Source organism: Aethalodelphis obliquidens, unplaced genomic scaffold (genome assembly GCF_003676395.1).
Source record: "Aethalodelphis obliquidens isolate GAN/ISIS:26980383/991018 unplaced genomic scaffold, ASM367639v1 scaffold48, whole genome shotgun sequence".
Lineage (NCBI taxonomy): Eukaryota > Metazoa > Chordata > Mammalia > Artiodactyla > Delphinidae > Aethalodelphis > Aethalodelphis obliquidens.
In genome coordinates this window covers 9,003,740-9,017,380 of record NW_020837992.1, presented here as the reverse complement: position 1 = coordinate 9,017,380, position 13,641 = coordinate 9,003,740, and positions in this window count along the sequence as shown.

The window sequence follows — 13,641 nt, the reverse complement described above, 5'->3', positions numbered from 1 at the left end:
TAGGGCGCAGGCTCAGTAGTTGTGCCGCACAGGCTTAGTTGCTCCACGGTATGTGGGATCTTCCCCGACCAGGGCTCAAACCCATGTCCCCTGCATTGGCAGGCAGATTCTGAGCCACCAGGGAAGCCCCTGTGTGTTTTTAAGAGTTGTCTCAGGCCTTCTTGAGCTCAGCTTTAGTTAGATGGTAGATCAGCACCTTGCATTTCAGAACATACTAAATTTCACTTTAAAACTGTTTTGAGTCTACAGAATATTGCTATACAAATGCAGTGCTAACTTTTTCATAGTACAGAATTCTGTATGAGTAGTTTCACTTCAGAAGCATGCAGACAAAAGAATTATTGTTAATTCTCCTAGATTAGATAATTACAATGTGTTTACATAAGAAAATGTCTCCCTTTTTTAAGAGATTCATATTGAGATACATAGAGTTTAATGACTTGATGTCTTAGATTTGTTCTGAAATATGTCAGCAAAGAAAAAAAAGGAAAAGGAATAGATTAAGCAAGTGTGACAAAAATCTTGATAATGTTGGATCTGTGTGAGGCTCTAATCTTTCTACTCCTGGGTCTGGAAATTTTTGTAATTAAAAAAAAGTTTTGTTGTTTTTAAAGTGCTCAGACAGGCAGCTGAAACTTTTTTTTGGGAGGGGTGGGAATCGAACCCACACCCCCTGCATTAGAAGCACAAAGTCTTAACCACTGGACTGCCAGGGAAGTCCCTGAAACTTGAAATCTTTCAGAGAGCCCCAACTTTCACTCCACAGTTATAGCAGAGTTACAAATGAAATACCATTAGGAAAGAAAATATATTAGCATTATTAACTAAGATAAAGATGGCTGATATCAGTAATAATATTGATAATATACATTTTTAAGAAGAGAAATTGAGTTTCTGCATAGACCAAGAACTAAGCTAAGCTAAGGTGATAAAAGTCCAGAAAGTTTATAGTTGCAGGGAATGTTGAAGGAAGGAATAGAAAATCAAATATTGACCTACCTATGGTAAAAAGAAGGCTGGATTGGATGGAGTCTTAAAATTTCCTTTCAACAAAAACCAAAGCCAAACAAACAAAAAAACACAACACGGGAAGTTTAAATCCAGTTCCACTGGAGAGAGAACACTGTTAAAGCAGCTGGTTTCTGAAAACACTGAAGGAATATCTGTGTTTTCCAAACTTCAGACATTAGAAACTGTATTAGTTGGTTTGAGTTGCTATAACAAAATACCACAGACTGGGTGGCCTAAACAACAGAAATTTAATGTCTCACAGTTCTGGAGGCTTGAAGTCCATGATCAAGGCAAATTCGGTTTCTGGTGAGGTTTCTCTTCCATCGTGCATGCATTGGGGGTTGGGGGATGTTGGTGTCTTTTCTTATAAGGACGTTAATCTTATTAGATCATGGTTGCACCCATATAACCTCATTTGACCTTAGTTACTTCCTTAGAGGCCCCAACTCCAAATACAGCCACACTGGGGGCAGGGTGGGGGCAGGGTTAGGGCTTCAACCTATGGATTTTGAGGGGAGGCAAACATTTAGTCCATAACACTAGATAAGAGAAATCTTTTCCTAGACCTCTTTCTCTGGGTCTTTATGGCTTGGGCTGCATAGAGAACAAAGCCAATGACATCAGACTTTTAATTTGCTTCAGAATGTAGCTATCTCTAAGAATGAGCTTGTTTGACTTCTATTGAAAGCCTTGCTTTTTCCCTACACACCTTCATTCATTCATTAATCCATTCAGCAGATTCCGGTTAGTCACTACTCAGTTCAAAAGTCAGAGAGGTTCAGAGCATAGTCTCTCAGCCAGATCATCTGCATTCAGATTTCTGCTCTCCTGTTATTAGATAGAATTGGACAAGTTGCTTAACCTCTCTGCACTGCAGTGTTCTCATATGTAACATGGGTGTGATGATAAAACCCACCTTATAGTGTTATTATGGGAAGGAAATGAGTTCATAATATAAAGTCCTTAGACTAGTACTTGGTGCGTAGTATACATAGTAAGCATTCCATAAGCATTATTATTACTTGGTTTGACAAAGGAAGTGAAAACACCCATAGGATAAAACTTGTCTTCAAGAATCTCATATTCTAGTGAGGAGAACAAGCATGTGAACAATGATCGTGCAGTGCAGCAACTGCTATATAAATGTGTGTGGAGGGAACTTTGGTGAGAAGTCATGGAAGTCTTTGTGGAGGAGGTGACATTTGAACAGTCTTGAATATTTTAGGCGAATAATCAGGGAGGAAGATTCCTGGCAGCCTGAGAGAATTTAACAAAGCAGGTGGTTGTGACGGAGCGTTGTGTACTGGAGGACCATCAGGTAAGTGTCTCTATGTGGGTCTTGTTTAAAGAGGCTTGCTACAGGTGAACCCGAAGAAAGAAGCAGGATCAGCTCTTAAGAATTTTGTACTTCTTAGAATTGGTGATGAGGAGCCATTAATTTCAGAAAATGAGGGAAAAGGAAGTGGAAATCCATTGAATCCATTTTCCTCCTTTTGTAGCATTTATCCCAAAATAGCAAAAGAAAGAGAAACACACTCATCTTTTGATGAAACCAGGAGATACGTTGCCCCAAACCTTAGCATATGAAGAAGGAAAGTATATGGAGGAAAGAGAAATGATTTAGCAGATCAGAGGAAGATCAATCCTAAGTGTCTGCAGAGAGATGCACTGATAAGAGAAATCCAGTTTTCCCCCAGAATCTCTGAACAGTGGAAGAATGGAGGACACTACACCACCACAAAAGGCTGAGATGAGATGGAGGAGCCTGAAAATGAGATTGTGTCCTTATCTCCTCCACTCACTGTCAGTAATTAATCTTTGCCAAAGGAATTTGTTTTCTGAAAAACTGAAGTACAGATGCTCTGGAGAGAAGGGTGAAACTCAGTACAAAAAAATGGGCAAAATGAAATTCTGCTCTGGAATGATAAGACTTGGAATGATAAGACTTGGAATCATCTGGAATGATAAAACCCATTGAACTGTATAGTTTAAGTGGGTGAATTGTGTGGTACGTGAAGTATATCTCAAAAAGAGAGTGAAGAAATAAGAATAATACAAGAAACATTCCCAGATACCAAGACTCCAGAGAATGAAAGCTGAGTATTCAATACAAGGAATGAAAAAAGACAAGAAACAAAAAACAAACTCACACCCACCAAGGCACATAACTGAGAAATGTTAGATAAAGAGAAGTTCCTAAAAGCTTCCGCGAGAGGAAAAAGATCATAAAGAAAAGGGAATTGGAATGGCATCAAACCACTAAATAACAATCCTGAATCTAGAAGTCCCTGGAGCAATACAATCTGGAAATTCTCAGTATAAGTGATTGGCAACCTAGGACTCTATACCCAGCCAAACAATTAAGTGTGAGGTTAGCTAAAAGCCTTTCCCAGACATGGAAAATCTTAAAAAAGAAAAGAAAAGAAAAAAATTACTTCCAAAGCATCCTGTTTGGGGACACTTCTAGAGGATGTGCACCACTACAAAGGGTAAACCAAAGAAGAAACCCATGGGATCTAGGAAAGAGAGGCTACAAGATAGCAGCCAATTCAAGTCCACAGGACACTGTTCAGCAGATCTCGAGAAGAGTCCAGTCAGACCAGGTTGGAATATGAACATGTCAGACTCCAAAAGAGATATTTTTGGGAGGAGAAAATATAACTGACAACGTGGAAAATTTTACAGAAGAGGTATTTTATAGTATTCAGATGTTCAAAGAGACAAATCAAATATCAGGCAATTATTCACTACAATAAAAGCAGAAAGTTACACAAGAAAAGAAATGTAGTAATAGTTGGCTCCACAGTGAATAATATTTATATAGGCATAATAATGTATACTCCAAATCTGAACTCAATAAAAAATCAAGACAGTTATATTGGGAGGGCAAGAAGATTAGGAATTAACAATGAGTACAGCATGAGTACTGGACATTCAGAACAGACAGTGGTCAAAACACTGGAGCAGGGGATCTGGAATGCCCGCTTATCTGCTGGGTCCTGGGGAAGTCCAGGGTTTCCCAGGATGGGAACTGGAGCAGCCAGGGTGACAGGGATAGGATGCTGAGGAAGCTTCTGTACCAACCAGTACAGAAGTTCATTTTTCAGTGCTGAAACAACCCATATGGTTGTAACTCTGACCATCTGAATATCAGCCACGAAGTGGGAACGCTGGAGAGTGAAATCTTCGTCAGTGCGAAGTGTCTAAAATAGCCGACTCAAGAGATAGCCGGAGATGGATATTATTCAGTAAATGCCAGAAAAACACAGCTAAAAGAATGGAAGTAGCTAACTGTGGATGAATCTAAGTGGGAAAAGTGGGCCAAGGGACTGATATTTTTTGTTATAACCCTTATAGATTTGATTCTTTAAATTATGTGCATATAATACTTGCATGAAAATAGATTTGATTTTTAAATGATTTAAAAACTATAACACAAATGCAAGTGAATATGAATTGTCTTAATTCTCAATGACTCTTCTTCCTGTCATTGAGAATTAAGAAATGAATTGTACCCCAGAGGCTCTTTCAGCTGTTTCAGTTCCATTATCTCAGTATATTTCAGATAAGACTGTTTTTAGCTGTTCGTTTTGGTTTCTTTGGAGTTACCCCCTGCCCCCTGCTCCCTGACCATTTGTTTTGCAAACAGATTCTATTATCAAGCCTCTCTGTACAAAAATGAAGAAAAAAAAATCTTTCTAGAGAACCACTAATAGGTTAGTGGAGATTTTATATGAAAGGATTTGGAGAAATTAATACTATATTCATTTGAAGCTTCAGGGTTGAAGAGTCCTCCTATAATTCATTGCTGTATCCCTAAGTTGTTTGTACCCCGTGGGCTCTCCACTAATATTAGTTGAATGAATGAATGAATGATTTCATATTGCAAATTTCTAACTTTTCAGTTTCCCTATATCACAATCTCAGGCATTAGTGACCTGTGGTATTCATATTCTTTATTAATTGAGTTTAGAAGACAGTCTTCCTAGCGGGAGGCAGGGGAGTGGAGTGGGGAGTAGGTGCGTGGCTGGGGGATTTAAAGTCCTGAGGGCAAATCACTGGGAAGCTTACCTGAATGAGAACTCTGGAGTCTTCTGGCTACTACCATTGAAGTCTAATCCCTGTAGCCCTGAGGATGTCAGAGCAGAGGAGGGCATACACACCCCTCAGACTGACTCCCTGGTGCCAGCAGATATATTTGCCCTCTGGCCCTCCTTTCCTTTAGCTACTAGGTGGCCTGGGAGAGCCAGGTAAGAAAAGCTGACTCCTCTGGGTCTACTGCTCCAGCCGATACCTGTGACTGTTGAAGGCTCACGCCGACTGTATTATCACCTTGACTAGCTTCATTTCAGAGACTGTCTCCCATGCCTTTGAGCTCATACCTAGTCATGGGTTTTAAGGCCTCCGTTGTTGCCTGCATATGTGGCTCTGTGGCCCACATCTTCCGCCACAATGGCACTGGAGCTTTCTGTCCATTTCTGCTCCTGGCGTCGCCTGGATGGGAATCCCCTTCACCAGTCCGTAAGTATCTGAGACTTGGGCATTTCATTCTTTTGGTTCCTTCAGACTCTTCTGAGGTTTAGTTCCTCCTTGAAGCAGCCAGTGGTTACCCTCGCCCTTCAGGGCTCTTGCTGCCTGCATCACCTCAACAGCGCCTGGATCCCCCCATCCCTGCCCTTTGCAGCACCAGCTGGTTCAGTGACTTTTCCCAGGTTAGAGTTCCTTTGTTCCTAAATTTGAAGCTCCTTTTCTTTTGAGGCATTTAACACCTGAGCATCTCCACCAGAAGTGTAGGTGGGAAAAAGAAGAGAGGAGGCTTTGACCTGCATATCTTGCTTCATTTCCTTCCCTGTTGAAAATAACGTGGTGGGAAGAAGGTTCAAATAAGTGTGGGTATGAATTCTCTCTGATTTGTCATACTTGACATATGTCACATCTGCTGCCCACTTCTGATCCTGTGAGGGTGTGGAAATTAGGGAGTGACAGGGTAGAGTAATAACATTTGACCAACTTGTAGGACACCTCTGTGCCATCCCACACCTCCCAGCTCCAGAGCCTTATCATCTTTCCCAATCACATTCCAAACCATTTCAAAATCATTTTTCACTCTCACTCCTTCTTTTATTCTACAAATACTCAGTGTGCTAAGAGGTATTAGACACGTGTAAACCAAGGCACAGACCCTGCCCACAAGCAATCTGCCATTGGTCACGGGAGACATCAGTGGCAGCTGGGAATTCAATGGGGTGACAAAAAGGAGCCGAAGGAAAGGGCCAGCAGTGGGGTGGGGGGATGGGACTTGCACTGTTGCTAGGTTTCCAGGCTCCCAGAGGGAAGGTGAGGTTAAAACTCATGTGTTCTGAGACTTATGTGGAATTAGCTGCTTGCAAGCAATTGTTTTGTCTGGTTTCGAAAACTTACGATGTAGCACTAAGAAATTCCTGTAATTTACTGGCAAATCTTAATACTTTCTGCGATTTCCGTTTGTTATAAGACCAATCCAAGAATTCCTCTTTTAAAGGAATTTTTCAGATTTAACAAATGATTGCTTCTCCAGAAATACTCCTTAAACGAATCCTCGCTTCATTTGTCTTTCACACTCAAAAGGAACAAAGTTCAAAAACATAAATCAAGGGACTTCCCTGGTGGCACAGTGGTTAAGAATCCGCCTGCCAATGCAGGGGACACGGGTTCGAGCCCTGGTCCGGGAAGATCCCATATGCCGCGGAGCAACGAAGCCCACGTGCCACAACTAATGAGCCCGCGCGCCTAGAGCCTGCGCTCCACAGCAGGAGAAGCCACCGCAGTGAGAAGCCTGCAGGCACCGCAATGAAGAGTAGCCCCCGCTCGCCACAACTAGAGAAAGCCCGCGCGCAGCAACGAAGACACAACGCAGCCAAAAATAAATAAAATTAATTAATTAAAAAAACCCCAAACAAACATAAATCAATATTGTGTTCTCTCTGCCTGGGTGATGGACTCTGTGGCCACTCCACCCCCGACTTGCAACACTCCCAGGCTTGCCCTCCCTGAAATATAGGACTTAATCTGCTGGGGGCTCTGCCCTGGACCCCCCTTCCTGCCTCCCAGCTGTTGTCGGATCAGAGAGGGAGGAAACAGAGGAGGAACAAGACAAGATGTGGCATCAAAGGGACCATGATCAAGTTTACTCCGTGTTATCTGTGAAAGTGTCACACTCTCCAGACATTTCCTCGAATGGCTTACGAGATGTGCAGATAAGCCTGTGGTTCCCTTCACTATTTAATACATAGATCAAAGCCTCAGAATTCTCAGAAATCATTTTTTCCCCCAACACAACCCCTTTTCTCTTTCATATCTCCCTTTAAATATGATTTGAAAAAATTGTTTAAACCAACCCATGATGTTACAGTGCAGCAAAATCGAGTGAAAGGCCATTAATAGAATGAATTATAAAATTGTTTAAAGCAACATATTTTAATTTTTTTTATTTTTTAAGGTTTGGGTTTTTTTTTTTTTGGTGGCGGCAGGGGCTGGGGTGGGCGGTAAGCCGTTCTCTCACTGTTGTGGCCTCTCCCGTTGCGGAGCACAGGCTCCGGACACGCAGGCTCAGCAGCCATGGCTCACGGGCCCAGCCGCTCCGCAGCATGTGGGATCTTCGCGGACCAGGGCACGAACCTGTGTCCCCAGCATCGGCAGGCGGACTCCCAACCACTGCGCCACCAGGGAAGCCCAGAGTCTTTTTCTTCTATATGCTTTCCAATTGATTCTAGATTTTACTGTCATGTATGACCAGAAAAAAATATATATATTAAAGGTTATAAAGTTAGCTGGCTGACTATTAGGTGCCAACTACCTGCCTACCTCTTCCACAGTGTTGACGAGCAAGGTTGTAATTAGGAAAGTAATTCTCTTATTCTGAAAAAGAAAACAAAACAAACAAACAAAAAACCTACAACAAATTACAAATGTAAAAAACTGACAAATACCAAAAATAGCAGAAAAATTAAGAAAAATACCATATTTTTATTAATTACCTTCCTGACATACCTTTATAATACTTTTTTCTCACCTTTTAAGTGCACATTTTTTGTTCTTTTCATAAGACAATGCTCCTGTAATATCATTTTCTATAGACCAGAAAGATAATTCAGTCCTTCCATGTGATGGATAAAAATTTGATTTAAAAATATTCAGATAATTTCTTTCAGCCTCACAGCAAGTTACTGGTAATTGTCATATAATTTTTTAGAATTTTTGTCAGATTTGGAAAAACCTCTAAATTTGTCAATGTGTGAGTTGTAATATTTCAGGACATTTCATGTTTCTTTTCCATTGATTCATCTTAAATATTCTTAGAACTGATGACATTCATTAACCAGTTTGTTACCGATGTCCTCATTGTACTGGCATATTTTCCTTATCAATGTCAATATTTCACATGAGAGCAGCAAGAATTGTAAATGTTTCTCCTTTGTGATTGTATACTGTACTCTACCTCATTATTGGATCATCAGACAATCCAAGGGCCTGTTCATTGATTCCATTTGACATTATCTTTTCCTCTGAATGAACTACTGCTTGCAGTATAATCTGAAATGTGTTGTTATTATTTGCGTATTGATGTCAGAAAAATTTCTATTGATTTTAATTACTTATCTTTAACTCTTTTTTACATTTCACTAATTTTATGTATCTTTTTCTCTCAATTCTTTAATACATAAATGAATTGACTTAAAATTATTTATTTATTTTGATTGAAATATAGTTGATATACAATATTATGTGAGTTTTGGTGTACAACATAGTGATTTGCCGTTTAAATACATTACAAAATGATCATGATAAGTCTAGTAACCATCTGACACCACACAAAGTTATTACAGTATCGTTGTATATATTCCTTATGCTATAAGTTACCTCCCCGTGACTTGTTTACTTTATAATTGGAAGTTTGTACCTCTTATTCCCCTCACCTCTTTCATCTAACTCCCCACCCTATACATAAATGAATTTAGAGATGAGAAAGAATAGTGTCCTCCCTATAAGGAAAAAATCAGAAGTCTGTACTCTTTTTTTTCTTAAGATTTTTTTTTTTTGATGTGGACCATTTTTAAAGTCTTTATTGAATTTGTTACAACACTGATTCTGTTTTACGTTTTGGTTTTTTGGCAGTGACACATGTGGTGTCTTAGCTCCCTGACCAGGGATTAAACCTGCACCTCCTGCATTGGAAGGCCAGGTCTTAACCGCTGTACCACCAGGGAAGTCCCTGTACTCTCTTGTATTGAAAATGTTCCAGAAGATATTTCCAAATAGCAGTTAAAATGTCATATTCAAGCTTTATCAAATATATCACTCCCATTAACAAAGAAAAAAATCCCTTATGGTACATTTATTATTGTATAAGCTGTATGGTTGATTTCATTCCTGGCAGGAGAGAATGCTATTTTGACTAGACATAAACAAAAGCTGAATCTTCTGCTTACCATTCTACACGTGTGATGATCTGAAGAATTTTCAGAGATTAGCTTCTGGGGCTGTACATTTCAAACCTTGTTTCTCTTCCACCACTGACATAAGTTTGGTGCCTGGCAGTGTAGGAATGTTCCTGTCTCAGTACAACATACCTTGTCAGGTAAGTTAGCATGGAGCGCAGTAGGAATATTCCTGGAAGCCATACAGTAAGCAATAATAGGACTTGACAGAAGTGACTGCAAACCACATCCCTGTATCCCAATATAAAAATATGTCTCTGATTAAACCTTCCCCCAAATGCCCACAGCCACTTCAATACCACCAGACTTGAGGGGACTGAGGGGAAGTTGGGGTGGAAAAGAGACAGTGGTCTTAACCATTTGTGGTTGAAATACCCCAGTTTTGTAAATTTTATTGCAACCTATCACCATGTGAACACATTACCAGGGCCCCTTCTGGGCCTTGAAAGGAACCTGTCCAAGTGAGGAGCCTTGAAGCTTATGCTCACTGACTTCCTGGCAAATTGGGCTCAGCCTCCCCCACTCTCAACATCTTCCAAGCCCTCATCCACGCTCTCCTGGATTGTTGCCATCACTTCCTCTTTCTTCCCTGCTCCTTTCAGTCTGTTCTTAACACAGTGCCCAAAGAGATCCTGTAAAAACTTAAGTCAGATCGTGTCATACCTCTGTTCAAAAGCCTCCAACGTTTTCCGATCTCAATTCCAGTAAAAACTAATAGTCCAGGTGGCACTGAGTGACCTGGCCTTTTGCCTTTCTGACTTCACCTCATGGTATCCAGCCCTTCCTCACTCCACTTCAGTCTCCTACAGTTTCTGGAGTGGCCAGACACAGTCCCATGGGGCTCTTGAATTTGCTGTTCATGGAGCCTGGACAGCTCTTCCATCTCCTTCAGTGAAACCTTGCTTGACCTCCCCTCACAACCCTGCTTTATATTTCTCCATAGACTGAATCACCATCTAAATACTATGTTTTCCTTTTTTTTTTTTTTCGGTACGCGGGCCTCTCACTGTTGTGGTCTCTCCAGTTGCGGAGCACAGGCTCCGGACACTCAGGCTCAGCGGCCATGGCTCACGGGCCCAGCCCCGCTCCGCGGCATGTGGGATCTTCCCGGACCGGGGCACGAACCCGCGTCCCCTGCATCGGCAGGCGGACTCCCAACCACTGCGCCACCAGGGAAGCCCTGCTTATTATTATTATGTTTTTTAGTTATTTTATTTTTTTAACATCTTTATTGGAGTATAATTGCTTTACAATGGTGTTTTAGTTTCTGCTGTATAACAAAGTGAATCAGCTATACATATACATATATCCCCATATCTCCTCCCTCTTGCATCTCCCTCCCTCCCACCCTCCCTATCCCACCCCTCTAGGTGGTCACAAAGCACCGAGCTGATTTCCCTGTGCTATGTGGCTGCTTCCCACTAGCTATCTACCTTACGTTTGGTAATGTATATGTATACATGCCACTCTCTCACTTTGTCCCAGCTTACCCTTCCCCCTCCCCGTGCCCTCAAGACCATTCTCTACGTCTGCGTCTTTATTCCTGTCCTGGCCCTAGGTTCTTCAGAATCTTTTTTTTTTTTAGATTCCATATATATGTGTTAGCATACGGTATTTTGTTTTTCTCTTTCTGACTTACTTCACTTTGTATGACAGACTCTAGGTCCATCCACCTCACTACAAATAACTCAATTTCATTTATTTTTATGGCTGAGTAATATTCCATTATATATATGTGCCACATCTTCTTTATCCATTCATCTATCAATGGACACTTAGGTTGCTTCTGTGTCCTGACTGTTGTAAATAGAGCTGCAATGAACATTGCAGTACATGACTCTTTTTGAATTATGGTTTCCTCAGGGTATATGCCCAGTATTGGGATTGCTGGGTCGTATGGTGGTTCTATTTTTAGTTTTTAAGGAACCTCCATACTGTTCTCCATAGTGGCTGTATCAATTTACATTCCCACCAATAGTGTAAGTGGGTTCCCTTTTCTCCACACCCTTTCCAGTTTTTATTGTTTGTACATTTATTGGTGATGGCCTTTCTGACTGGTGTGAGGTGACACCTCATTGTAGTTTTGATTTACATTTCTCTAATGATTAGTGACGTTGAGCATCCTTTCATGTGTCTGTTGACAATCTGTATATCTTCTTTGGAGAAATGTCTATTTAGGACTTCTGCTCATTTTTGGATTGGGTTGTTTGTTTTTTGATACTGAACTTCATGAGCTGCTTGTAAATTTTGAAGATTAATTCTTTGTCAGTTGCTTCATTTGCAACTATTTTCTCCCATTCTGAGGGTTGTCTTTTCGTCTTGTTTATGGTTTCCTTTGCTGTGCAAAAGCTTTTAAGTTTCATTAGGTCCCATTTGTTTATTTTTGTTTTTATTTCCATTTCTCTAGGAGGTGGGTCAAAAAGGATCTTGCTGTAATTTATGTCATAGAGTGTTCTGCCTATGTTTTCCTCTAAGAGTTTGATAGTGTCTGGCCTTACATTTAGGTCTTTAATCCATTTTGAGTTTCTTTTTGTGTATGGTGTTAGGGAGTGTTCTAATTTCATTCTTTTACATGTAGCTGTCCAGTTTTCCCACCACTACTTATTGAAGAGGCTGTCTTATCTCCGTTGTATATTCTTGTCTCCTTTATCACAAATAAGGTGACCATAGGTGTGTGGGTTTATCTCTGGGCTTTCTATCCGGTTCCATTGATCTATATTTCTGTTTTTGTGCCAGTACCATACTGTCTTGATTACTGTAGCTTTGTAGTATAGTCTGAAGTCTGGGAGCCTGATTCCTCCAGCTCTGTTTTTCTTTCTCAAGGTTGCTTTATTCGGGGTCTTTTGTGTTTCCATACAAATTCTGAAATTTTTTGTTCTAGTTCTGTGAAAAATGCCAGTGGTAGTATGATATGGATTGCATTGAATCTGTAGATTGCTTTGGGTAGTATAGTCATTTTCACAATGTTGATTCTTCCAATTCAAGAACATGGTATATCTCTCCATCTGTCTGTATCATCTTTAATTTCTTTCATCAGTGTCTTATAGTTTTCTGCGTACAGGTCTTTTGTCTCATTAGGTAGGTTTATTCCTAGGTATTTTATTCTTTTTGTTGCAATGGTAAATGGGAGTGTTTCCTGACAGCTTTACTTCTTCTTTTCTGATTTGGATTCCTTTTATTTCTTTTTCTTCTCTGATTGCTGTGGCTAAAACTTCCAAAACTACGTTGAATAATAGTGGTGAGAGTGGACAGCCTTGTCTTGTTCCTGATCTTAGAGGAAATGGTTTCAGTTTTTCACCATTGAGAATGATGTTGGCTGTGGGTTTGTCATATATGGCCTTTAATATGTTGAGGAAAGTTCCCTCTATGCCTACTTTCTGGAGGGTTTTTATCATAAATGGGTGTTGAATTATGTCAAAAGCTTCTGCATCTATTGAGATGATCATATGGTTTTTCTCCTTCAATTTGTTAATATGGTTTATAACATTGATTGATTTGCGTATATTGAAGAATCCTTGCATTCCTAGGTTAAACCCCACTTGATCATGGTGTATGATCCTTTTAATGTGCTGTTTGTATTTTGTTGAGGATTTTTGCTTCTGTGTTCATCAGTGATATTGGCTTGTAGTTTTCTTTCTTTGTGACATCTTTGTCTGGTTTTGGTATCGGGCTGATGGTGGCCTCATAGAATGAGTTTGGGAGTGTTCCTCCTTCTGCTATATTTTGGAAGAGTTTGAGGACAGGTGTTAGCTCTTCTCTAAATGTTTGATAGAATTCACCTGTGAAGCCATCTGGTCCTGGGCTTTTGTTTGTTGGAAGATTTTTAATCACAGTTTCAATTTCAGTGCTTGTGATTGGTCTGTTCATATTTTCTATTTATTCCTGGTTCAGTCTTGGAAGGTTGTGCATTTCTAAGAATTTGTCCATTTCTTCCAGGTTCTCCATTTTATTGGCATATAGTTGCTTGTAGTAATCTCTCATGATCCTTTGTATTTCTGCAGTGTCAGTTGTTACTTCTCCTTTTTCATTTCTAATTCTATTGATTTAAGTCTTCTCCCTTTTTTTCTTGATGAGTCTGGCTAATGGTTTATCAATTTTGTTTATCTTCTCAAAAACCAGCTTTTAGTTTTACTGATCTTTGCTATCGTTTCCT